Source organism: Larus michahellis, chromosome 5 (genome assembly GCF_964199755.1).
Source record: "Larus michahellis chromosome 5, bLarMic1.1, whole genome shotgun sequence".
NCBI classification, from domain to species: domain Eukaryota; kingdom Metazoa; phylum Chordata; class Aves; order Charadriiformes; family Laridae; genus Larus; species Larus michahellis.
This window is the reverse complement of record NC_133900.1, coordinates 73,605,446-73,631,171: the sequence shown is the minus strand read 5'-3', so window position 1 is coordinate 73,631,171 and position 25,726 is coordinate 73,605,446.

Below are 25,726 nucleotides of genomic sequence, written 5' to 3'. Positions count from 1 at the left end.
TGTCTTTTTTCTCCTCACAAGTATGTTGTGAAATGCAGGTCTTGCTAAAATGTTTAAATTTGGGTTCTGTAAAGACTTGTACTGAACTCCAAGTAAAATCCTTGGTTAGGTGTCCAGCCTCTGTGCCAGGGCACGCTGGTCTGGTTGTTCAATCGGACGGGCAGAAATGACCTGTGGCAGCCATAGGTTACAGGTGCTCAAAGGGAGAGCTGAGGGAATGAGCCTGAGCATTTGTTCTCCTGTTGTTTCATGCAGCTTGATGTATTGTTACCTTGTTCACATGAAAGTCAAATTCATTCAGTGAATTATAGAGTGTGCGCATCTCTTACTTCTGTTATCATAGGAGCAGCGTGTGCTAAATTGAGCAAATCAACCAAATCATTGCTTAATCGTGTGCTTAATTCATTGTCATGGCTTTTCCCCGTGAGTATTGGTTTTGTCCTTGCAAATGCATTGCGGTTGCATTTCCCTGTAACCATTATTTCCTTTTTTCGCTCTTCAGTTAATACATATTTCATTAATGTCTTTAAATTTCGGTGAGCTCACAGGTAGTTAATTCAGGTTACAAATAGCTTTGTGTTGCGTTATTAACATATTTTTTTAAAGAGTTTTCTAGGGAAACTTGTATAGAATAAAGCATTTTGCAAGAGTCATGAAGAAATGGGAGAAGTACAGAAGATATTTTCTGCAGTATTTGTGCTGGAGCTACTGAAGAGCGAGGTACAGATCCCTACAATGGCCAAAGTACAGTGGTCCAAGGCCACCTGATTTAATCTCAAATCCATTTTTTTTCAGTTAGGCTTTGTCCCATATACTGTTTCTTTTCTCTCCTCTGCTTTTCAGTTCGTGCTTTCCTTTGTCCAGTGTTCCTCTCTGATCTCTCTTCATAACTAATTCCCTCAACTAACCTAATAATTGATTTCAATGGGACTTGAGGACGTGCTCAAGTGCTCTCCTGAAGAAGGATGCTCTAGTTAATCAGGACTGAAATTGTCGTGAAGTAAATAACACTTATGAAGAGTTTTCCGAGTTTCAAATAAATGCAAGAACAATTTGTTCATGTTCATTTTGTCACAAATTACTCTGTTCATAAATTGTTCAGGCAGCTAAATAAACCTCTCTCAGATATCTGCTGTGGAAGAGAAATAACCCCACTTACATATTTATTTAAATTAATTTAGGATCAACGGTTGGCATCCCCCAGTGCAGCAGTTACACGTTGCGGTCCAGCGTTGGGACAGTGAAACAATGACATAGTTTTATTTCGTTCTTGCTTCTTTTTCTTCCTAAGTCTGTACTAGAAGTTAAACGCCTACACCAGTCTCTGGAGTAGTTTTGGCTTGCACCAGCTAACCAAGTGGTTTCTGGACACAGTTTGGGAGTTCCTGATGGGAGCTTTCTCAATACCTAGTTGCTCTCACTGGAAGGCAAGAGAAGTAAATGGTATTCCTCAGTGCTGTGCCAGCTGGCCTCAGCAGCAGGCAAAGGTCCTGGGGAGGTTGAACCTAGTAGCATGGGTGCAGCAGACTGCAGTGAGGGTAGAGAAGAGTCCTTGTGTTCCTTAAGGTAAAGGACAGGGATTTTACCTGGTCATTAACCAAAAGCTACAAAGGAGCTTCTTTGAGTTAAATTGTGAACGTCTGGAGGGATGCTGCAAGCTGTGTGTGTTGAACGTAGACTTTTTAAAAAGCAACTGTACAAGAACCACCCCACAAGGTGGTAAAAATCCTAGCTGAAGGTCAAACTTAACTACTGTTAGTGGCATTGTATGCCACTAATAACTGTATTTCAAAATGAAATTACATGTATTACTGCAATTTGGTCCTTCGCAAATGGTTTTCATTGTCTAGGAAATAACTCTAACACATTCCCTCAATTTGAGATAAAGCCATTTAATGTTTCAGACATCACATGTAAATGATCTTGCTGGTGCCATCACGTGTGAACTTTGGTGTTTTGTATATGGATAGGTCTAAGATAAAGGGTACTGCATGTATCAATAGCTGTTATTAATAATAGAAGAGAATTTAAGTTAGGAGGAGGTAGAGGACTGATAAATGTAGAATGACATTGCGGCTAAAGAATCGCATTCTTAGATGAGGATGGAGAAAGAATTAATCAGCTTTAATAGCAAAAAAATTAGCAATGGAGTGTCTTGCTAAGTCAAATTTTTAGAGAATTTTTTATATACGAGACAGAATTTAGAGCTATGGTACTAAAAAAATCATGAAATGCCAAGAAGTGTGATACAGTATGAAAAAGTGTGACCAAAAAATTTACCTCAGCTGGAGCAAGTGTTTCCTAGTTTGAACTGAATAGCAAGCATATCTATAACATACTATTGCAGCACACTGAAAAATATGTTAGTTGCCATCTGGAAAGTTGCAGTGATTGCACTTTTTAAAAATTTCCTTCTAACAAGAAGCAATTTTGCAATCTCAGCTGTGGCAGAAATTATCAAGATGAAACGCTTCTTTACCTTTACTTAAATGATACATTATGCAAATTGAAAACAGCAATTTAAGGAAACAATTACATAAAGAGAACAGCTTTTCTGATCCTCAAACAGGAAATGTTAAGGGATAAAAAAAGCCACCCCTAAATGCTGTTGACTTCAAGCTATTACAGGAAAAAAAAGCTCGATACCTTTCTTCATTTCAGGACTTCCTGGCTCAGCAATTGCCAATAAAGACAGTCCTTGTATAACATCCCTGATCTGAGGCCTTAAAAAGCTGAGAGCAATTAAGCAAAGTTGTACACCTGCTGAAAACTCGAAACATGAAGATAGTACTATTGGAACGGCACAGGGGTAGTAAACAAGCTACTACTTCCAGGGCAGAAGTGAAAGTGGACTCTTACCCTGACCTAAATCACTGCACCGGCTCTTTGCTGGTAGTGGCAAACAGCCCAGTGCTTGCCCATCCCTGCCCATCACTAGCAATTTATTCATGTCAGGCTTAAAACTGAGAAGGTGGTCAGTGTATCTATGGCTGGGGAAATCCAGGGATGTTCAGGTGATGACAATATTGCATCTCACTTCACTAATCCACGCCCATCGTGTATTTGAGCAATTTTAGGCATAAGTTTACATTATGTTGACTCTTTTGATCGTCTGTATGTAGAAGATTACCTTTTGATCTTCTACATTTTGACTAGCAACTCAAACTCATGAGTTGACATTCACACAGCGAGGGACACCTTTGATACCGGGAAAAACCTGCTGGCTGCTATTGTATTCCACTACAGGGCCATCCAGGGGCTTTTTGGAGTCTTTGTTATTGCTTTTTCTTCTTAAAAAAAACTTGTCTCAGAAATGTTTTAATACTGTTGGTCCTGCCTTGGTATGAGTCTGGATTAGCTTATCTCCTAAGGTCTATTCTTGAGAAAAATAAGGTGAATTTCCTTTATTCAGAAAAAAAAAAGAATTAAGTGGTTGGGTTTTTTTAATATTATTTTGATTCATATTTTTGTGAATATAGCTCCTTGTGTTTCTTAAGAGTTTGCATCTTTATTATGAGGACTCTTGCTACTATGCCTTTATCACACAGTGTGACTTGGCAACGGGCAGTTTTATATGCCTAGCCTTTTCCTAATTCCATTCAGACCAGTTTTCTAAGGTAAAAATAGAGAGTTTGGAGCATTTGTACATAAACCAATCAAAAATATTAATTTTAATTTTTATCATAATATAACTTTTACAAGAACTTTTTTTTAGACTGTGGCGTTCTCAACATTGCTTTTAGTTTTTAACTGTGCTGCAGCTCAGCCTTACCTTATTGAAGTAGCACGTATGATGTAGTGGCAAGTGACGTGACTGAAACAGTGTGTCACCTAGGCAATTCAAATTATGTCCTCTCTTTTCAAAAAGCTACAGCTAAAAGTTGCTGCTCTTCTCACTTTTCCTGCCCTCCCCCCGTACACCTTTCTGAATAAACATTCCAGCAGTAGAGTGATGGAGAGGGCTGTGGTGCGCAGCAGATGTGGTGTCAAAGAAGCACAAGTTGCAGATGGATTAAGAAGCTCTGTGTGACAGTAAAAAATGAATAGGAATGGTCTGAATGTTTGGGGATGGGGAATAAACCTGGACCCTGCTAGCTTAAAAAAAAGGCAGCTGTGATGTCCTGGGGTCACGGCTGCTAATTGCCTGCTGTTATCACTGCTGATATCAATATATACTGGACAAGAATAGGTCGGGTGCATTAGCAGCATATATTCTTGGAAATACGTTTAACTGCTGCACAAACAGCGTATGTTTTTAGTTAGGGTGTGTTGATTATTTTAGACCGTTACTGTGTTTGTATTTTCTTTATTTAGGGCTAGGTGCTAAATCTTAATTGTTGCTGAAAATAGAGTTTACTAGATAGATAGCTGTTTGCACGTAATCACCTGTTCTTCTGGCTTCCCTCTATTTCCTAATATTATAATTCCCTGTGTCCCTGGTTGGACATAAATTTGTATAGAGAGGTAGCGTGATAAGCACTGAAAACATGATAAAAGATGTGGTGATAGAGAATGTCCTTAGATTGAATTGACGTATGTCAGTTCTCTTTAAATTTTGTGAGAACAAAAGTAGGTCTGTAATTAAGATGTTCAATTTGCAGACTAAACTATGAGGTGCTATGAAAACTGAGCTGAGACAAATTAAACTAAGAAGCTCAGAAATTTATATGAAGATGATGCCTGGGGTTTCCTTAAGAAAAGAAAGGAAAGATCGGGAAACTTGGGATTCAGAATATTGTAGAAAAGATCTCCATATCTTTTTAAGTGAAAAAACCTCTTGGAAAGGATTTTGGGAAGTATTTGGACTGCCTTCAAGCAGCTGTACATTTAAGTAAAATGCCTTGGAGGTCAGAAAATGAGTAGGTAAAGAGAATTAAAAGCAGTCAACCTGAGTTAGACATTGAAAGGGAATTAAAACAAATAAAGGGATTTTTGCTTAGTAAATAAGGATGAGATAATGACACATTACATACTGTATTTAAACAGTATGAAGACAGGGAAATAATAGAACAATAGTAATAGAGAGTGGTCCCAGAATAATATACAAGTGTAGGAGTAAAGTCATGAGAACAAAATAGCTACCTGTTAGCACAGATTGAAGTAACAATCTGTTGATTAATTTAATGTAACTTCTGAGTGTCAAAACTTGTGGGTAATGATGACGGAGAAAGCCTGGTTAAGGATGCTGTGACGTCTTTGTGAAACAAGAAGCAAGCAATGCAGCTTCATGAAGGACTCTGCAAAATTGGAGGGAGGGAACTTAAGCCATAGGTAAAAAACAAAGGAGACATTTGCAAGAATATTGAAAGCACTATTAAAACCAGCACAGAAAAGATAAGAGTAATAATGAATTAGTTTGGCTGAAACTAATCAGGTGTTAAAAGGATTTACTAACTGGGCAAGGGTGAGAAGGAAAGGAAATGAGAAAAGTAGGACCGTTAATTTTTAGGAAGCTAATGGGCCAGCGAAAATAGCTGAGAATTCAGGATCTCTTTAAAAAAAAGAAAATAAGGATGTTGAGCTCCATAAAATAGCTTTTCTCATTTCTGTGTTTCCAAGAGAAAAATCAAATGGGATTAAGAAAAATAAAGCAACAAATGAGAGTAGGATATTTTGCTTTTTAAAAGTAGCTTAGAGACTGTACCAAATATAATGTCGGAGACATACCTGTTTAGAATTGAAAGGGCGGGTATCATTGCTTGTGTGTTCACCATCTCTGACTGAGAAGCTGGGTGATTGCACTAGGGCCATGCTGTACGTGAGCTAAAAGCTCTGCTGGGACACGAGCCGCATGTTGAAAACGTGATCTCTGGAAACCTTCCCTCTGGCACGCGCGTGTCAAAGGGAGTAGTGTTCACAGCGTATCTGATCCAGGGTAAATTAGTGGCATTGCGAAACCTGTTTGAAACAGGCTCTTTTCAAGACTTTGGTGGAGGAATGGCTGACTTTAGCATCCCCTTGAGGCTTGGGTGGGAGCTAGATGCTGAACTACGCTGGCTGAAGCAGGCGTGCAGAAGAGTAAAAGGCAGCCAGGGAGGATTTTGGATGGTGTCAAGGGGGTTTGAGCACCTCCAGGTTTTGAGGGTTGGTTAATTTGGGGAAAAAACAGGTTGGCTAAATCCTGCTGTGGGGCCTGCCTACCTCTTCTTCAGTACATCCAACCTGTGGCTCAGATCAGTAGTTTCCAACACATCCAGAGCTGTTAACCTGAGTTTGTAGCGTTCCCTTAAAAACAAACCAACAACTCGTTGCATTGTAAGCTCTTTCAGCAGACTTAATTTCATTAGCAAGGGATGTCTGGTGAGAGATCCGATAGACCCTGGGGCCAGGAGTAAAATAATTACTTTAACACTGATGCATGCCACGTAGCGGTAACCCCAGGGACCCTGTCTCGGTCGTGTTTGGTAAGATACACATGAAAAGGTAATCTTTGGCCCAAAGAACCTTATGAGTTTTTCACTAATTATTTGTTTTCATGTTGTTTAGTTTTTCTGCATGCTTCTGTAAGCTATTCCTCATCCTTAATTTTCGCTACTGCACAGCAATTTTCCCCTCTGCAGTGCCAGTCCCTCCTCTTTCAGTGTGTCTCTCGTGCTCTCGTCAGTCTGTTCGCTCTGTCTTCCCCTTCCCTGTGCCGTGTCCCCCCCCAGAGTCTCGTCAGATGTAAGCTGATCATAGAAATCTTTATGTTCCTTTGTTCGAGGCACCTCGGCACAGTTCTTCACTTCTTCTTTCTGCCTGACAATTGCGTTCATGGCTTTGTCATCCCAGTCGGTGGGAGTACAAGAACTAGCAACACCCTGGCATCCTTTTTGAAGGCACTCACTGGATAGCTTTTGCTGGATGCTGTTCTGTCACGATGTTCAAAGCAAACATCTACTGCAATGCAGCTGTTTGAGCTCTGCCTGCGCTTGGTACTATTTTTGTTTGCAGTTCAATACATTTTCTTAAACCTCTTTTTGTAAACCCAGATACATGCTGCAAGCTGATAGCTGTTCAGGGAGAAGCTTAATCCCTAGGAGCTGCCTGCCTCGGCAAACATGCAAATACTTTCCAGTGTGTCAACAGGCAGTTGTTCAAGGAGTGTTTGTTTCCTCAGTTTGTATTAGCCGGGCCCAACACTTGAATAATTTTTTTTCATTTGCCTTTACTTAAGGAGACGGAACGAATGTCCACAATGGTGAATTCGACAACTGTGGACCCGTGCAATCCCTAGGTCAGATGATTTAGTTATTCAGCCTTTTATGCTCTATTAGGATTATGTTAGAATACTAGTATTTCCAGGGCCAGGATCATGCAATTGATATTGCTCACACAAGCAGTCCCATATTCTCTAAACCCATGTGTTGGCATCCCTGAGAAGTCTTTTGCCTATCTTCATTAGCTCTTACTTCCTATTCCCCTGCCACAGCGCATTCCTACAAGAGCTTACCTCCACATCCTCAGGAGAAAAGCTACTGCTCTGCTGTTTTTTCCCAATCAAGATCATTTCAAATTAAAGCATCTTGCTACATGCACACCCAGGGCCTCGTCTGTAATCATCCTTCAAATCCGCAGTTTATTCTGTAATTAACTTGTAACTATATGGCTCCTGCAGTGTAGAAGTAATTCAGTTCCTTATGAAAAACGGTCTGCTGATTTGTGAATGGTTTAAAATATTTTTCTTTGGGAATATTTTTTTTAATTGTTACAATACTGAAAGAAGTGGAAGATGCTTTTCACGTCTTAGCCAAGTTATAAACACTGAAAGATTAGAGCTCTCCACCTCTTTCAAAGAATGAGACCTGCTACAATGGGTCTTTTCACATCATGTCTGGATTCTTTTTCTGAAGCAAAGTAGCTGTTAGAGAGCTTAAAATACTTTGATAGTGTATTATGAATATGTGCTGCAGTTTGGCATAGGATGATTACCCGTTTGATATCTGGACTTCTTCCATTCAGGCATCTACTAGAGATGGGGACTATCATTTGAATCTTTGACAGTATTGGTAGTAACATAAACATTACCGTTTAACCAAGTGTTGTAATACTAGCATACCTTTTTTGACTTTGGGGGGTTTTTAGGAGGCTGTGTCTCTTCCTTCCCTCCCTACTACAGTAACATCTCATCTGCAGCTGATGAGAAACTGCGGGAGCTAAGACTTCACCTTGAGATGCAGTGCCAAGGCCCTGGCCACGCTTCATCCTTTCCCTCCACACTAAGTTATATTTTCTTCTACTCATTACAGCGGTTTCCTCCACCCAGTCCCCTTTGGGGACAGCCATGCCCAAGGCACTCTGCTGCCTTCTGCGTTTTGCCGGGGATAGTGCAGGAAGGTGCAGGTCAGGAGAGGGGAAAATGCAGGCAGCTGACGAAGTGCAGCGGTCCTGTGATGTACAACAGAGGCAGAACATCCCACCAGCCAGCATCAAGAAGCAGAGGTGAAGGGAGGCAGCTCACAAGTTTGAAAGGCTCCTCTCTGCAAGGAGAGGAAGAGCTTAGAGAGGGAAGAGAGGTTTGGGGTCTTCATTCTAGTCCCTCTAGGACTAGAGGGAATGGATTAAAACTAGAGATGGGTCGATTCAGACTGGACGTTAGGAAGAAGTTCTTCACCATTAGGGTGGTGAGACACTGGCACAGGTTGCCCAGAGAGGTGGTGGATGCCCCATCCCTGGAGGCATTCAAGGCCAGGCTGGATGGGGCTCTGAGCAGCCTGGTCTAGCGGGAGGTGTCCCTGCCCATGGCAGGAGGGTTGGAACTAGATGATCTTTAAGGTCCCTTCCAACCCTGACAATTCTATGATTTTAGGAGGGATTTTTTTTTTTGAGGGGGAGAGGGGTGAATAAGAGTAAAGGAGAGTGTTTCTCTTGAAGGGTCTAGACTGGTCTGGGCTTCCACCTGAAGACGGGCAAGTGGTTTTCTTGTGTTGACTTTAACTGAGTGGAGCTGATCTGATCCCTTGCTTTTGGTGAAAAAGGAGACAGCAGGGGATTTTTTAACTAAAGTAACTGCGGTCCTCCCTGAGCTGACTGGTAGGAGGCATGGACAACACATCCCTACTGCCATCTCCTTTCTTTACTGGCTATTCCCACAGGCCACCCAGGTGTCATTATCCCGCCAGTGGGAATAAGTGTAGGGCAAGGAAGGCGGAGGTAGGACCTGGGCTAGGAGCCTCGGATAACCCAAGCCTGATCTTGTGGAGACTATCTATACCTGGCAACTTTGAAGTAACACTACTGTGATGGTAGCGTGGCACCTCTCTCTCGAACATGGCTATTTTGATAGCTTTGACTGTGTTTGCAAAGCTCTTGTATCTTAAAGAGCACAAACATCTAGTTTGTCTCTTTGTTTTTTCCCTTAGTATTCACAGTTTGCTCTGGGCACTTGCAGCATTTAGGAAGAATATCAGTCTGATTTGTTGCCTGCGAGAGAGTCTAATTAAAACGAGAGAGCAGGATGGGAACTGATGACACACAGTGCAGCTGAGCTGCTCCCAAAGCTGAACATGGCAGCTGCGGTTTTCGTCATTTGCAAAGCCTCAGCCAACACGTTGGCCCACAGAGTTAAAATAAATGTCTAATTACGTTGTTTAATTATTTCGGTTCCAAATTCATGCTTGCAAAGTATCGCAAAAGATAGGAGAGAAACACTGCGAGCGCCACCATCATGGCTGTGGCCTGCCAATAAATCAGAGCTCACGGTGCTTTTTCTGAGGCCGGTTCCTCCCTTCCCCCTGCCCAGTGGTCAGGCTGCAGAGGAAGGTTTGTGTGTGTGTGTGTGTGTGTGTGTGTGTGTGTGTGTGTGTGTGTGTGTGTGGTGTGTGTGCTTGAACCAGACTCCATCCCTCTCCCCTCCCCTGTCACTCGGCACTGACTCACAGCACTGTTTTTCAGCACGACGCTAATTAGCTGCTGAGCAGTGAGATACTGGAAACTCTAAGAGAAAAGACAGGAAAAGACTTCAAAGATGTTTACCATTTTACTTTTTTTTTTTTATTATTAAAATATCACATTGTAAAAGTGATAAAAGAACTATTTGATCACCGCTGCCCTGATCCAGCAATTTGTTGTGTGCAGGGAGAGGTTGCTCCAGGTTATTGTGGGGTGAGGAGGTTATGGCTTTCTTCTTTGCTTTCCATAGAGCAGTTATTCCCAAGGAGAAGGAGCGAGTGTGGATTGCCATGTTAAGTCTGGTGGCTAAACGTGGATGTACTAGTATGCCAGGGAGAGGAAAATCGCTGCACCAAGAAGGACTGAGGTCCCCACATCAGGGCAACCTCTTGGGAAGTGAAATGTGTTAGGTCTAAAACCAGTTTGCGACATGGAGGGGCAAGTGGAGACCTTTTTGCCCACAGCTTAAGCAAATGCTCTTGATTAAAGTGATGAGGACAATTAGGTGCTTAAGACTCTTTGTAGCTTCAGCCCACACCCACAAAATTATTTGCCAGTAAAGAGTTTCATACTATCTAGATTAATGAGTCCACTCTGTTTGCACAAAGGTTGTGTATCAGTTAAGCTGTTTGTGAACCAACTGTTCATCTAAATTACCTTTACCAACAGCAATGGAAATGAGGTGACGTTTCCACACGTGAATGGTTCCCACTGATCATGTGTATTTACTTAAGTGTTGGCCCACTACAGCTGTAATGTGTTATTCTTCATTTGCCATTCTTCAAATAGCTCAATAGCAGATGAATGTTGAATATATTGTCAAAAAGTAGGAAAAAAAAAGTCTTTAAGAAGGACTCCTCATTTTTGTCTAAGTCTACTTGTCTCTTCTTTTCCTGGTGCTAAAGGTCTTCCTTTCCCCAGTCAGGGAAATTCTGCACCACATGAATGAAGTTTACTAAAATAGTCAGTGCCTCACTTGCTATTAATTTGTATGATGAAGGAGACATCTGAACGGTTCTGGGAATACTTAGAACACAGTTTACAGTCATCAAACTCATGATTAATGCACAAAGACATTGTGACTGCAGGTGATGAGCTTGGTGAGCTCTCTTGAGAACATAGTTTTGTTCTCGCACAAACTGAATCTCACATTTCTCATAACTCTACCGAAATCTCCTCTGTTCCAAGGTAGAAGTAATAGGAGGGGAAAATAAAGCCTAGAGCACGGAGAAGCCAGGCCTATTCAGAATCCAAAGTTCTGGCCTTTCTTTAATGATGCACATTTTGCACTGCAAAGGGATTTACTGTAATAACGTTCGTTAATTATTGCAAAGAGAAACTGGCTGTAGAGGAAAAAGAATTGTCCCCAGAGTTCAGTGTCAGTTTGCTGCTGATCTCTCTTCAGCGAATGTGATATTGGTGCTGCAAACAATGACTGCATGCCATAAAACAGTCAACTGGAAAGCCGATTGATTGCTTAATACTTCTTATGGCTCATGTGGTCAGCTGTACTCTCATTTTTCCAGTCGAGGCTTTTTCTGATTTTAGTTCTCCATTTCTTCCCCAAACTGTTGCTTTTTGTAATTGCCCTTACCTTTCTTGCAACAATACGCTTCAAATCTCTCAAATCTCTGGAGCTGTTGATGCGACATTTTAAGATGTCACAAAGCTCTGACACTTGGTAATTCGTTTATGGGTCAGGCAAACAAGGGCTACGTGCAGCCTTGGGACATGCGGTGGTTGTTATTAGGGTCCATATTGAACTTTTTGCTTTTCTTGCTGCTAGCTACTGAATTTGTCTTCATTACATACTGCTCCTTTTTGTCGTAGGGAGGGTTGAGAGGCTTCTTGATCAACGTTTCTAAACAAAATGTGTCATGATCTAGTTATTCAAGAGAGTCCTAAAAGGTTATTGTGGAAATAATCAGAAGATGAAACTGTGGGGGGGAAAAAATAGTCGTTCCCTGCCAAGAGAGACAAAGTGTTGCAATAATAAGCAATGCTGAAAGTTTAAATTAACACCTTGGCAATAAAAAAAAAAACCTTCATATAGCAAGCTCCTCTATTTGACCTGTTACTGCATACCAAGAGTAGCATCGCTCAAAGGCTAAAACATATTTTCTCTGCGCACATTTTCCAAGAACCTTTGGATTGTTAAATCAGAGCTTTTTTCCCCCAACTATTTAAACTTAGAGCCTTACAAAAAAGACATTCTGGAAAGCCTACACAGAAGAAAAAATAGGGTTTGTTTTGGTTTTTTTTTTGGTTCTAGTCTGGTCCTGTGGGGGGCTTTAATGTGATGATTACATAGAAATCTTGGTGCCCATCTGAGAATGGTAAGAAATTAAATGAGTGATTTTTATTTCACTTAACCTGGAGTTAGCATAAATTAGAATTTGATAAAATGCACAAATTAGAGTAAAATGAAATTACACTTCTTTTGTTGCTCTTAGATTTCTAAACGATGCTGATCCTTTTCCTTCTTTGTTTCATTTGTTTTGCACATGCACATGTGTGAGTAGTATTTTATTCTCGCAGATATTTCAGGATTTATTCAGGTCTATTTTTTTTATTTATAGATGATCACTAGCCTTCATGCAGATATCAGCTAGAGTTCCTTTTTATCTCAGACATTATTTTCATATCATCCAAAGTAAATCTAAAACAGTATTTTGTTTTCTGCACCTTTTTCTATTTGTTTTCAACAAAAGGAGCTAAAACAATTCCTAGATTTTGTGGCAAGGGCAGAATCAGTGCAATTACTCAGATATAGAAGGATATTAAAATATACCATGATAGCTCCTGCCCATTAAATTCCCCATCTGATCCCCAGTTCATAAGCCGTTGAAGGGGACCAAAAAGAATTTTAACCGTACATTTCCGAATGTGAATTTCCACCTGGGCACGCAGAGGAAGGTCATTAATCAATACACCCCATGCTGGTCCTCTGATGATGAGGCCCCTTCCCATCTCTGTTGGTGAGAATGCACTTTCTTATTTTTAAAGGCTTGGACTTACCCCTCCCCACTGTAAATTAGAAGGACCAGAGGCAGCACCAGGCTGGTGTAGTAGGATGCGATGCTGTGATGCGTAACTACTGCTAAAAAGGGTGCTTACCAGGTTGCAGCTCATCCCTCTGCTCTATGAAAGCATGTTGCTCGTCAGATGCAATAAGCACAAGACTACAAGACTGTTAGACCCGAGATTTCATTCTGCCACAGGGCCCAGAAAGGTAACCACGCTTCCCAGTGACAGCCATCTGCTTTCACCCTCAAATGGTCGTGCAAGGGAGGACCACAGTCAAGCTCACACAGTGCATGCGTTGAAAAATACTCCATCAGAACCCATGTCAGGGCCAAGTTTTTAAGTGGAATATTATCCTGGATTTTCAAACACCTTGTTAAGCAATGGATATGTTTGCGTTCTTGCAATTCTAGAGCGGTGCAACCTTGACAGCTTGACAATGGAGCATCCTGCAAACATCAAAACAGCAACAGGTGAGATTTTCAAGGCAAGTACAGAATTAAGGTAGCAAAAAGGACAGCTTTCTGCATCACAATCCATGCTTCAGAATGGTGTGGATCATTTTTTTTTTTCTCTTGGAAGAGACTGCAGTAAAGTGGGAATGGAGAAAGAAAGGAAAAACCAGAATGCAGTATATGCAGGCTTCTTTCATGCCAGCCTGCTAATGCCTGTTGCCCTTAATACAGCTTTTCTTCTGTTAAAATTAAAAAACCCTCTCCCACTTCTCAGTGAAAAATTTAAAAGACTGGAACGGAGGCTTCTGAGTTCTTGCAAGATGTTTTTTTTTTTCCAGAGCATCTCCAAAGTGTCTGGTACTTCAGTGAAACCTTAAGCTACCCCACATCGTTTCCATTCCGGTTTTCAGAATTCCCCTCATGGGGATGGTCACTAGAGTCAGTTCACAGTGCAGGCGTTGTGGGGGAAGCTCCTGCTGACTTGCTTACCACCCTTTAGATAGCAACTCTGTCCAACCTTGGGTTTTATATGCTTTTTTACCAACCGGCTTTCCTCTGTAGTACTGACCAGTTCTTGACTTAAGTATATCCCTTTCTGATGCCAGATAAAGTAAAGGCTTAGACAGGAGAAATGAGACCTACCATGCTCACTTTGTTGACTGTCATTCTTCTCAAAATTTTTGACACCGCATTAAGCTCATCTAGTCAAACAAAAAGGGATTTGGGGGCTGTCTTGAAGTCCAAATGCTATGGTGAGACTTCAGATGCTCTTGAATCACTGTGTCTACATCACAGCCCTTGGACACGTCTGCCCAAAAGCTACCCCCAGGAGCCAGGAGTACCGCGCAGCTCAATTCAGACACTCCAGATGGGAAGAAATGCAGGCAGCAACCGCATTGCCACAGGGATGCTGCTCTGCTGGTGTTCCTGTAGGGCCTCCTGACTCGTGTGGGTATCTCTGCCTGGTGTTGCAGCGTCACATCCCACCTCAGGGTCTCCATGGTGCATTCAATCCCCCAAGGCAGAGAATGCTTTAAGACAGCCTGGTTTTTTTAGAAGCCTTGGCAAGTTGCAAATTTATATCTACACTACATTTCACCAAGTATGACACAGCCAAAGTATTTTTCCTCTCTGTTCCCACTTTATTAATGCTGGGGGTTTTTTTCAGGGGTGGTGAATTCCATTGCCAATTTCCCATGGTAGGACAGCTTTACATCAGAAAAACTGAAAGGAGAGCATGTGGAGTCTCCAAATTTAGCTTTTTAAATTAAAGCAATAGGCCATGACAAGCAGTGAATTTCTTGAACGGTTATTGCAGACTGCGGGGGGCATTAAAAGGTACAAGACAGAAAGCCAAATGGGTTCTTAAGCGCTCAAGCAGAGTGAAGCTCAACTGGAAATGAATTACCTGGAGTGTGTTATTGCTACTGTAACATGCAATTCAAGCGTCTAAATAAAACAAGACAGGCTATGTTTTAAATAACAAATAATCTTAAAGAAACATAAACTAGGAGGAGTTCATAAAGGCAGGCATTCTGCAGAAGGTTTATGTATAATTTCCGACAGCTCATTCATAATTTAAGGCTCTGAACCTTGAAAGAGAAAACTTGCTAAATAGACTGTTCAAAGCTATACTGCGCACCTTGGTCATGGCTTTACTGAGTACTGAAGAATGAAAAATGTTCCTAAGTAAAAATATCCAAACGCATTTAATTACGAAAAAAATAAATTGAAAATATGTAGTTAGAATTTCACTCAGCCATGTATTCAGAAAATTTACAGGGGGTGTTAGTAATTACACTTAAATTTTGTCCAAAATTTCATGCATTTACGTCTGGCTACCATTAAAATAAGATAAAGCTCAAGATAGCAACATTTCTAAAGTTTGCTGCTCTACCCAGATTGTTCTTTATCCCAGTAGGTTGATGTCTTTAAGAGTTCTTCCTGCTTTCTAAGGTCAAGCTAATTGCTGCAAAGTCTAATTTCTAGGCAAGTCCATCCCTGTGGTATCTAGACACAAGCAGGTACTGGCGTCCCTGTGGTGAAGGTACCCCAGCCTTCACAGTGACGCACCGCACACCTCGCAGCTGCCATGCTAGTGCTCCCAAACATCTTCACTTCAATTTAGAAACTTAAGCCAGAAATATCTGAAGCCACCCTCACGTGAGTTTAAGTTGAAAGATAAAGTTGAGATTGGCCCAATCATCTCTGTAGATAAATAAAGCATCTAGAAGATCCGTGGCAATTTCTCTTTGAAGAGGGCAACTGATTTCAAGGAGAAATACTGCATCCACCAGTGGCAGCCTCCTGCCTGGATTTTTGTTGAGCATTCCATTTGCAGAGCACTTGATTTACCTGTGTAAACACACGCTTCACATTGAAAGATACTCAGCAGGTGCTGAATCTAGATGATCACACCTGTGGCTTGGCATGGTTTATCACCGCTTAATCTTGGCAGATCAGCTTCTGGTCCATTTGATGGGCAGCTTCCCTCACACCATCCTCTCAAGTACCACACAGACATAAGTTTATGTACAAAAACAAAATGTGGGCATTTTTAAGGTGTGCTTAATGGAAAGGATGTTGTCCCTTGTTATAACATGACAGAAACCTACTTCTGTGAAAAGAGGTCATTTGCATGCAAAGGTTTGGGCACACCACTGGGATGAGGGAAGTCTAGGTTAAATACTTCCAGCAGATCTGTCCTGTCCCAGGGGAATGTCCGCCGGTGCCACAAAGTGTTGGGTGAGATCTCGCCTCTGTTGGAGCTGTGCCACTGTGCAGGCACAAGTTAAAGGTTTACAAAGAGAGAAGGGTATAGTTTGGCTTTTGGTGTGTCTACTTAGTGTTTTGTGAGTAGAAGCAAGCTGGCTTTCTCCAGGCTTCAAGCTGGCTGAACGTGAGCCAGCTCTAAGCCAAAGCTGTGTAGCTCCAGATAGCACATTGCAAAACCTAGGCTAATTAGCAATCTGAAACGCAGGATTTATTAGGTTGGGCCCAGTGCCACTCTAACACAACTAAACAGTATCCAACCCACCGAGAGAGCAGGCAGGAGCACTGCTTGAAGAATAAGGGCACCCAGCTTTGAGGTGTCTGGAGAAGGCCTTGGGTTCCAGTCAGCGACCTCCAACTTATTTCTGGGTTTGTAGCTGTTCTCCTTCATCTGTGTCACACAAATCGTGCCTAGTTTAGATTGATCACAGCATGATTAAAGCCGCGCTGTGACAATAAGCAATTTGAGCTTCCCTTTTTGCTGTTCATGGTGAGACCACTACTGAGCTTTTGAGTATTTATAGCTTTATAACTTAGTTACTTATCTCCAGGTCACATCACATGCTGTACATTGACTACAAACTGATTTTTGTGCATTGTGTAGCCCTAACTTTTTAAAGTAAAGCTTTTTCAGAATTATATTCAAAGGCCTTGCCTCTTCACTCAGAGGTAGCTCATACGCTCATACGCTAGATCACCTTTTTTCTCTCATGATGAGTTCAGCACATAAAGCTGTTACATATTTAGTAGACATTTTCATTTGCAGACTTTTTTTTTCTTTTTTAGAATTACGCATTTTTTGTAAAACAGTGGAAATCTTAATACGTAAAAGATTAATATGTGCTTTCTTTTCAGATGGTCTGAGTATTAACATTCCATAAATAGCCCAATTTTCCCTCTGACTCGATAAGTAGTCAAATACTTCCACTAAGGACATTTTTACTTTATCATCCAGAATGTGAACAAATTTAAATTTAACTGGCAATTATTGGTGGTGAATGGAAGTTAAATATATGAGTGTTTTTCTAATTTAGTTTGGTTAATCTCATCTTCAGTGCTACTAAGTAATTGCTTGAGCAGCCATCAAGACAGAAGGCTGATGACAGGCTCATAGGCTTATATATTGCTGTGATATACCAATTCATGCTGCGTCAGCATCATTCATGAAGAACCAAGAAGAGATTCCAGCCTCTGATCTCAGGAACTTTAAAGTATTTTTTATTTGCATTAAGGAACTCTAAGAAATATATAAATGCAAATTCAGCCTCACTGTGGAATTTCTGTGTGTTCAGCAGCTGAAATGTCACCATGTGACATCTTAAAAATCATATGTAATTCCAGAAATACACACTCCCATGAGGCAATGTCTCATTTATGTTATATACTAAACGCTTAGGATCTATGCAACCATTAAAACCACCTTCCGATCTTCAGTTCATTTGTTGATGCTGCTTTTTTATTCTGACGCTTGACTAACATGGCAAGCTCCGGGATTCAGGGGACCTCTTTCTGCAGTTCCCAGAAAGGTACTTATGGAGCCAAACCTTCAAGTTCAAAAAGTGACAATGGATAAGAGCGGAGTCCCTACCAGCTGGTATTCGAGGCATGCCACAGATAATTACAAATAAAAGCAGGATTAATAAATATTTGTACCAGTGGAACCCATCCTGGAGTGGGGCTATGTTGTGCCAGGCTATGCAAACACAAAGCTGCTTTCTCTACAGCTGCACTAACTGGATAAAGAGATGCCATTTGGGTGATCCAGCTGATACATCGATTTAATAAGCAAATTAGGACAAATGTTTGGTTCTCCTAGTTCTGTCAGATTCTTAAGAAGAGAATTAGTGGCACTACTCTATGAAACAGTGGTCAGACTTCATTCTGGGGAACAACCATCTGATTTTGGCCATCTAGTTTGAGGAAAGCTGAATTTGAAGCACAGCTGATGCAAAGTAAGACTACTAGTGTAGCTGGGGGATCAGGAGACTTCTTCATGACAGAAGCTCTGCTCGTGTGTGGCCCTGCCAGATCAAAGCTGAAAGTCGACAGCTATCTGATAATTTAAGTAGTGTCTAATACATTGGAGATTAAATACCAAGTGAAGGAGAAGGTAAGTGACTGATGATTCTTTTCATTCACTTTGCCCCGAGTTTGATAACTTTTCATGATTTTTTTTTTTTTTTGTATTTCCAATTCAATGACTCTTCCTCAAGTCACTGTATGTGGAAGACAAAAGGTAGAGAGTGTCTTTGTTTAAACACATCCGAGTTCAACAAAAGCAGACAAATAGCCAGTAAATAATAGTTTTATTTATTTATTTATTACTTGAAATATATAGAGCTGGTTTCTCTCTCCACTGAGCGTGAAAAAAGTCAAATGGATTTCAAACACTATTACATTACAGCTTGATTGTTGCTTACACAAGGGGCACTAATTTGCACTTGCATTTGAGCATATGTAAATGGTACAGAAAACTACTTGTGAAAAGCCAGGCACCCATACTTTTCTTATTCCAGAGAAAAAATACCTTAATCTCCTTTTAATTGTTTTGCACCTAGGGAAAGTAACACTCCTCTAAACATCAGACTATGAATAAAAATCTGTTATTTTCTATACTTGATAAATATGTTTTTCAGATTGAAATAATGAGACTATCAGGAAATTGGTCATTTATTGCTCCTGTGACTCCAAGCTTATTGAAGTTAGTCAAAGAAGCTCTAATGGGCAGTCTTAGGGTTCCTTCTGAAACTGTATTTTTCTAACGTATGCTTCCCTCAAATCTCTTTTCGTACCATTTGACAATGGTATATAATTAAAATTCATGTGTTTAATTTCATTAAAATATACATTCCTGTTCTATTGCTCAGAAGGATACAGGACTAAACGTGATGGATGCAGATGTACATTCCATTCTTCTTTTGCTGATGCACCTCCATTCTGAGTGCTTGGCTTTCTTCCTGAGATAATACCATTCATGGCTTCCTGAGAATCTGGATGAAATGAGCCAGGGTTTTGTCAGGAGGATTAAGATGAGATCTCGTGAAGCATCCACATTAAAAATAGCAATGTAGACTATCCCTGCTCTGGCCGTCACCTAAGCCAGGACAGCTCCAAAACTCATGCACTAGGTCACAAAATTTTCCTTAGTTTGCCTGTATAGGGGAATTCAGAGGCTGCTTTGTTTAAACAAAAGCTCCCCCACTGATCTGAGCTTCACTGTGGTCTCCATATGAGGTAGAACAGAGTTGAACCTCTGCCAATCTCTGGAGGTGACTACAGCCTTAGTTTAAACCCTTCTGCAGAGGAGGCAATAATTTTCTTACCTAAAGCAATTTCTTGTCTAGAATCTCCAAATTTTAAGCAAGATGCACAATTGGAAGGTGATGGAATTTCTATCTCAGATATGCTTCTACTTAAGGCAGAGAAGCTCATTTCTAAATCCTTTAGCCAAGTCTCCTGAGATGTGTAAGTTCGAGTGTTATTTGTCTTAACACAAACCACCAGAAAACTGACTTTCAACATTGTGTTTGCGTAGTGAGATGGGGTGTATATAATGTATCGGTCTAAGCAGACAGTCCAGCTGTGGCCCAGTGTAAGAAATGATCTGGGAAGAGAATATCTATGGTCACTTGGATGGATGGTCTGGCAGTGATCAAGCAATTTCCCTGCAGCAGGAGCTGTCTTTCCAAAAATTGCTACTGGAAAAGGAAAACGACTTCTTTAATTACTATTTAAGTGTAAGGAACCTTTAAACTCGTTAATTAAATTTAAAAGACAGTTTGGAGGATTGATACACCTCTGTCTAAGAGATAAGCTCGTTTGCACTTATTTGAAACAGAACTTTAATTTATATTAAACCCTGATGAAAGTAAAAGGATATTTTACGAAAAGGACCAGCGAAGGAAAAAGCTTTGAAGATGCTGTAAAAATTCTCTGCTATAAAAAATAAAGCCATTTAGAAAAAAACTGCATATGTATGAAGCCAACTACATATTCACAAACTGAGGCTGAACAGACATTGTGTGAAGGTGCTGAGTCAATAAAGGAATGACAGCAGCTAATTTCAAGTCCAGGCAAGCATGAAAGAGCTTCATGTTTTCTTTTGTTTGTCGTCTTTTGCTCTTTCAGAGCTGCTGAAAGGGTAGAGTTATGAAGCCATCTTTATTATACTTGCAGCTCCTTACCACCCCTGCCTCAGTTTTATAATATTGTGCTCAGATAATTGTCTCCCTTTTTTTAGTATTGCTGAGATTATAGATTTTCAAATAGATTGGGTTTATCAGTGCCATACGATTTCCTGATAAAATGTCCTACCCTGAGGCAGGATGTCCCTTCCTCTTGGCCACTGGGTAGGGGAATAAGGTGGGAAGAATCACCTGGTTTTAACTAGATGGCCATAACTAGACCAAAGAATATTCCTGTTGATTTCTGCTGTATAGGATGTTTTAGGGCAATATTTGTTTCCATTTTCCTCTACAAGAAACAGGTGTTTGCTGATGAAGAAGCGTGAGCAGAGCTAGGGGACCTGCGACTTGATTTGTACATCACTAAGCCCAGAGTGAGAATTTGCAGATGTGGAAGGCACCTGATTATTCAGAAGTTACTGGTCTTGTTACGAGCTAACTGTCATGCTACTGGCCTTTTTTTAACTGTCTCACTGTGGAAATCACCATCCCTGTGGGTAGGAGGAGCACAGAGGAGGAGGTCAGGCCATCCCTCGGGAGCTGAGACCCTCGACGCCCTGGCAGGGGAGTGGGAATGCTGGTGTTACAAATGGATGACCTTAGGTGTGGTGATTAGCTGTGCTAACGGTCCTTTCACCAGGGCAGGAAAGAAGGACCAGGGTCTGCATGTGGCTGTGATTTGTGTTCATCTGCTAGCCATGGCAGTGGGGCCATTTGCGGTGTGAGCAGTTTGTGCTGTCCCCAGCAGCCTGCCGCGCAACGCAGTCGCCTGTTTGGTAGCCCCTGTGATTAAATAGCACCATTTAATTTAGTAGCCTCTAATGTTCGTCGTGATACAAGAGGTACAGGACAATTGAGAATGAAATTAAATTATCTGCAAACCCAATGACCCACTTTCTATTTTAAATAGAGCAGAATTTGTTCATTCGCCTCGCAGATGGATGCGCCGGGAAGGAATGGTTATGCTGTGACAAACATTTTAACAAGGAAAAGCTAATATGATATGACAAATTATATGTAGAAGTGCAATGATGAAATAATTGATCTTCTGGAGATTATTTCAATTGTTGCATTTTGTCTTTCATATGCAAATAGACAACTGCTGGTCTTATAAACTGCTTTACAGCTCAGAGGGGAACTTATTAGCTGCTTTGTTAGTTGCGTTCGGCAAAGTGTCATTTTCCCGATGTGGGAAATTTGTATAAGCAGGGTCTAGCAAAGATAAGTCTGTTATCGCAGTTTAAGCTCCATATTCTTACATAATTGAAATTCAGAGAAACAGGTATAATAGCAGGTACAATTTAGATCTTGCTGTAGAAACAAATGTGTTTCTAATTCATTAGGTAGAGAAAGTCTCACCCTAGGATAGGATGATGCCACCTACTTTATCAACATGTTCACTATCTTTGTCAATTTGTATGGAACATAATTACTATTGTTTTAAGTAATTGCAGCTATCAGTGAGGGCCTTTGAACAAGGGAGAGCATATTCAAAGACAATAACCTTTTCAGGAATTAATGGTGCTATAATTTTCTTAAAATATCTTTTCTTTTTGTGCTTATGTAACTGTCTATCACTCTGGCTAATATGCACGTATCACACGCTGGTCTGAAAAATGCTTTTTTCCTCTTTTCTTGATTTGATAAAAAAATAAAGATCTTAGCTAACAAGGGAAAATTATTTTTTTTAAAGAACATTTCTACGAAGGGCAAAGCATCACTGTAGTTGTCTCCTGTTTCACAGTATTTTTTCTCATCAGTTACTTTCATCCCTTTTACTGCTGTGTAAGTAGACCATTTATGAATGAAAAAAACTGGGAAAAATACCAAAAGGTCTAGCAGTAGTGTCTCCCCGACTCAGCTCCTATCAGCGTTCATCATATCCTTTATGTATCTTAATTGTCAGTCCCAGGTGGACCACTCAGCACTTAGACTGCAGGCCTCCAAATTGAACTGACTAACCTCAAGTTTACCCTCAACAATGTCAACATATTTATATTAGTTATGCATGATATTGAGAAGGTGTTTTGGTTTTTTTTTTTTTTTCGACAAAGAATAGAGACGTTGAAGGTAAAACAAAAGAGAAGCTATTTTGCCTGTGTCTTGTCCTGAAGCTCTGTTCTGTGATGCTGTTCCCAAAGGATGTAAAAATCCCCATAGACTGCAGTGACTTTCTGCAATGACAGTTCAGTCATATTTTCGTCAGGTTTTATGGTGGCATTTCTTACGTCTGAGAACTAGCGTGCTAAATTTAAATTTATTCCTCCAGTAATAAAGGATTTGTTGAGAGAAGTCAGAAACCTTGGCTAAACTAATAACCATACTTTCCCTGTCTCAAATGCAAAATAATAAAACTATTTAATTTTTGTTTGCTTTTTAGAATTTCAGTAGCGTTGTTCATTGTTGAAACCAATGAAACCCATTTTTTTTTGTGTCTTGTATCTGGATTCTTCGGTGCAGATGGATTGAAATCGCAACACTGTCTTTACCTTGGCACTTGCACATCTTCTCTTTCTGGCCACGCATATTTACAAAACCTAGTATCTTCACAAAGCTAATAAAAATACTAAGGCATAATTAAGAATATAAAGGTATTTAGAATGTGTTTAAGGTGTTAAAGACAAGATATGTCTTAATATCTTTATGGTATTTATGACAGTATATTCAACTCTGTCAAATAATGTCTGATAATGGCGATGGGTTCAAAAGAGGAAGAGCACACAGAGATTCAGACAAACATGTAGATATTCACACAGACTTGAATCCTTGGTGAATTTAAACCTCATTTCCTTGAGGCAAAGACCAAGTATGGGTAATTTCAGCTTGTCAGCTAAATTGAGGAAAATCTATGATGAAGCTTAATATAGCCCGTTTTCTTCAACATTAAGCCTGGCTATAAGTTAATCTAAAAATGTTGAAAGTAGTAACTTACAGAAGTAATAGATGTACATGGTGTTTAGGGGCATTAAATTGCATTTGTCTTTATTGGTTATTTTTTAGCTTGGGCTTATGCTCAGTAAAACATGCTGTCAAATCCGACTAACGCCACTGACATTTATCATTTGCAGTGCAGAAGGATAGAATCTGAAAAGATAAGATACTGCATTTACTTACTGATATTAAATGGTCAGTAGCTGATTATTCGAATACAGTTGTCATTCTTCAGGTGACTCTTACCCACGACTTAGGGTATTTGATAACAGACTCCTCCACTTCCCGGGGGAGTGTCCTGTTCATTAGAGAGGTAAAATGTACTGTGAAACTTGGTAGCCCCAAATTTCCCTTGTTGGTCCTAGTGTAACAGAGCACTTGCTCAGGGTGCTCAGGTATTTGTGCCCACCAGCCCACAGGTGAGATTTTGATGGGATGAGACTTGGTTTCAGAAACCCACCTGTGCCTAAAAAGGGCATTTGGCACCTATGTTTGTGCCCCTGAATCTCGTCCTTTTTACCTAAAGAAAAGAGCTAGATCGATCTGTGAAGGGAGGTGCCGAAGGCAGCTGGCAGATATTTTGAGAAGCGCAGCATCCGAACTGTTGGATGTGAGCCCTTCAATCCCTTCCTGGATTTGGGTCACAATTCATCTCCTGCTACTGTAAGACATAATTTCAGAGGGGGAGAAAAGCTAACATGTGTGCACATAGAGCCTGTGGGTGTCTTTAATCTTAGGAACTACTAAGTTTTGGGGCCTTGTAGCAAGCTGTTCGTTTAACACTTGCACATTTCACTTCTTTCCCCCCCCCCCATCTCTGATATTAAATTCAATGACAGGTGGCAATAGAAATGTAAAGTATGTACCTTCTTGGCAGCCTTTTAGGGTTTCTGGTAGCTGTGGTGAGGTGGGAAGTGTTAACCACTGCCATGGCATGGCAGATTCCTGACCATTATTAAACTCGACATTTCAGTGAAAATCCTACTTCTTTTCCCTAAGGGTTTGGGATTAGCTAGTCAAAGGAGGGTTAACATTGCTATATTTCTGCCTTCCCTTGGGGAAGAAATACTGTCTGGTGTGGGTGAAGAGGCGAACGTGCAAAATACTGATGTCTTGGGCAGAGAACAAAGTGATTAGCTCCTCATTAAAGGGACAGAGAGATATCGTAACTATAGTAACCACTGCATATATGAACCTCTACCCACCTCACTGTAACCCACTTGGTTACAACAAAGATTTCAAGCCATTGTCGCTTGTTCGTACAGCTCTCCCTCTAACTGAAGAGTAGCATCATATAAACTTGTCAAATATACATATATACATATATATGTGTGTGTTTGTATATTCACACACAGACACAGAGAAAATGAATTTCCTCATGGTTAGCTAGACGGGTAAATCCGCCCATATAAATACCCATCGGTGGTATTTTTAATATTTTTTTTTCTCGATGACTAATGGAAAAGAAATGTCATAATGACTCAGGAATGATGTTAACATTTAAGAATACTTGTATTTGTGCGTATATTTCCATTCTCTGAGGCATTATATGTTTCATTTCATCTGCTTCTTTCTAATAAAATACCATTAACGTTTAAAATTTGAGTAAATGGAGTATGTCTCAGAAATCCTGTCGCCTGTATCGGAGCCAGTTTCCCCTCTCTCTCAGGTCAGCGATGCCATTAACCTGTTCCGCTGCGCTCACTTCACACGTGGCTAAACGCATTAATGCACGCCGCCGCTCACCTACTTGGAATGAAATGACTAACATTTAACCTACTGATATGATCAAGCATAAATCTGAAAGACAAATAGCTGGCAAATGTTCTCCATTCCAACAAGGTCATATCGAAGCTTACAATATTCATCGTCCTCAAACTGGCCAAAATCTCCTGGTCTGTACTGAACTCAAAGGGCAAATGTGAGTTAAACCTAATGTCTTACTAGCTATTTCCAAGTCCTGTATTTTATGGCCTTTTAGCTAGAAATCCTGAGACCTCCTAGTCAGCAGAACTGAACATCTTTCTTTGGGTCAAAACATTGTTATTGCCAAATAGCAAGTCCTTGCGTTTATTGGCGATAATGAAACTACTTTGCTGTAGTATTTCCATTGGCATTAAGGAGATCAAATTTCAGTCGAAGCCCACCAAGAAAGATCCTTTTGCTCATGGCAGTGAGGTGGTATTATAGCAACTGAAATGCCAGAGAGGATCAAATACGTTTCTACACAATTTCTTTTGCGATAGAGCAGTGAAAGCCCACCTGCCTAGTCTTACAGTCATGTCCATACTTCCAGTCACTGAAACGTGTGGGGTTTATGGGTCATGGGATGTACTCTGATAGCTTTTTTAGACTTTTAGACTGGTTCAGTGGAAAGCACAGATGGGGTTTTTTTTGTACTCAAAGAAGCTCCTGCACATTTTCTGCCTGCCTTTAACTTTTAGAGTGAAAAAAATCCTTGTCCCCTCATGAAACATCTCCATTAGTCTG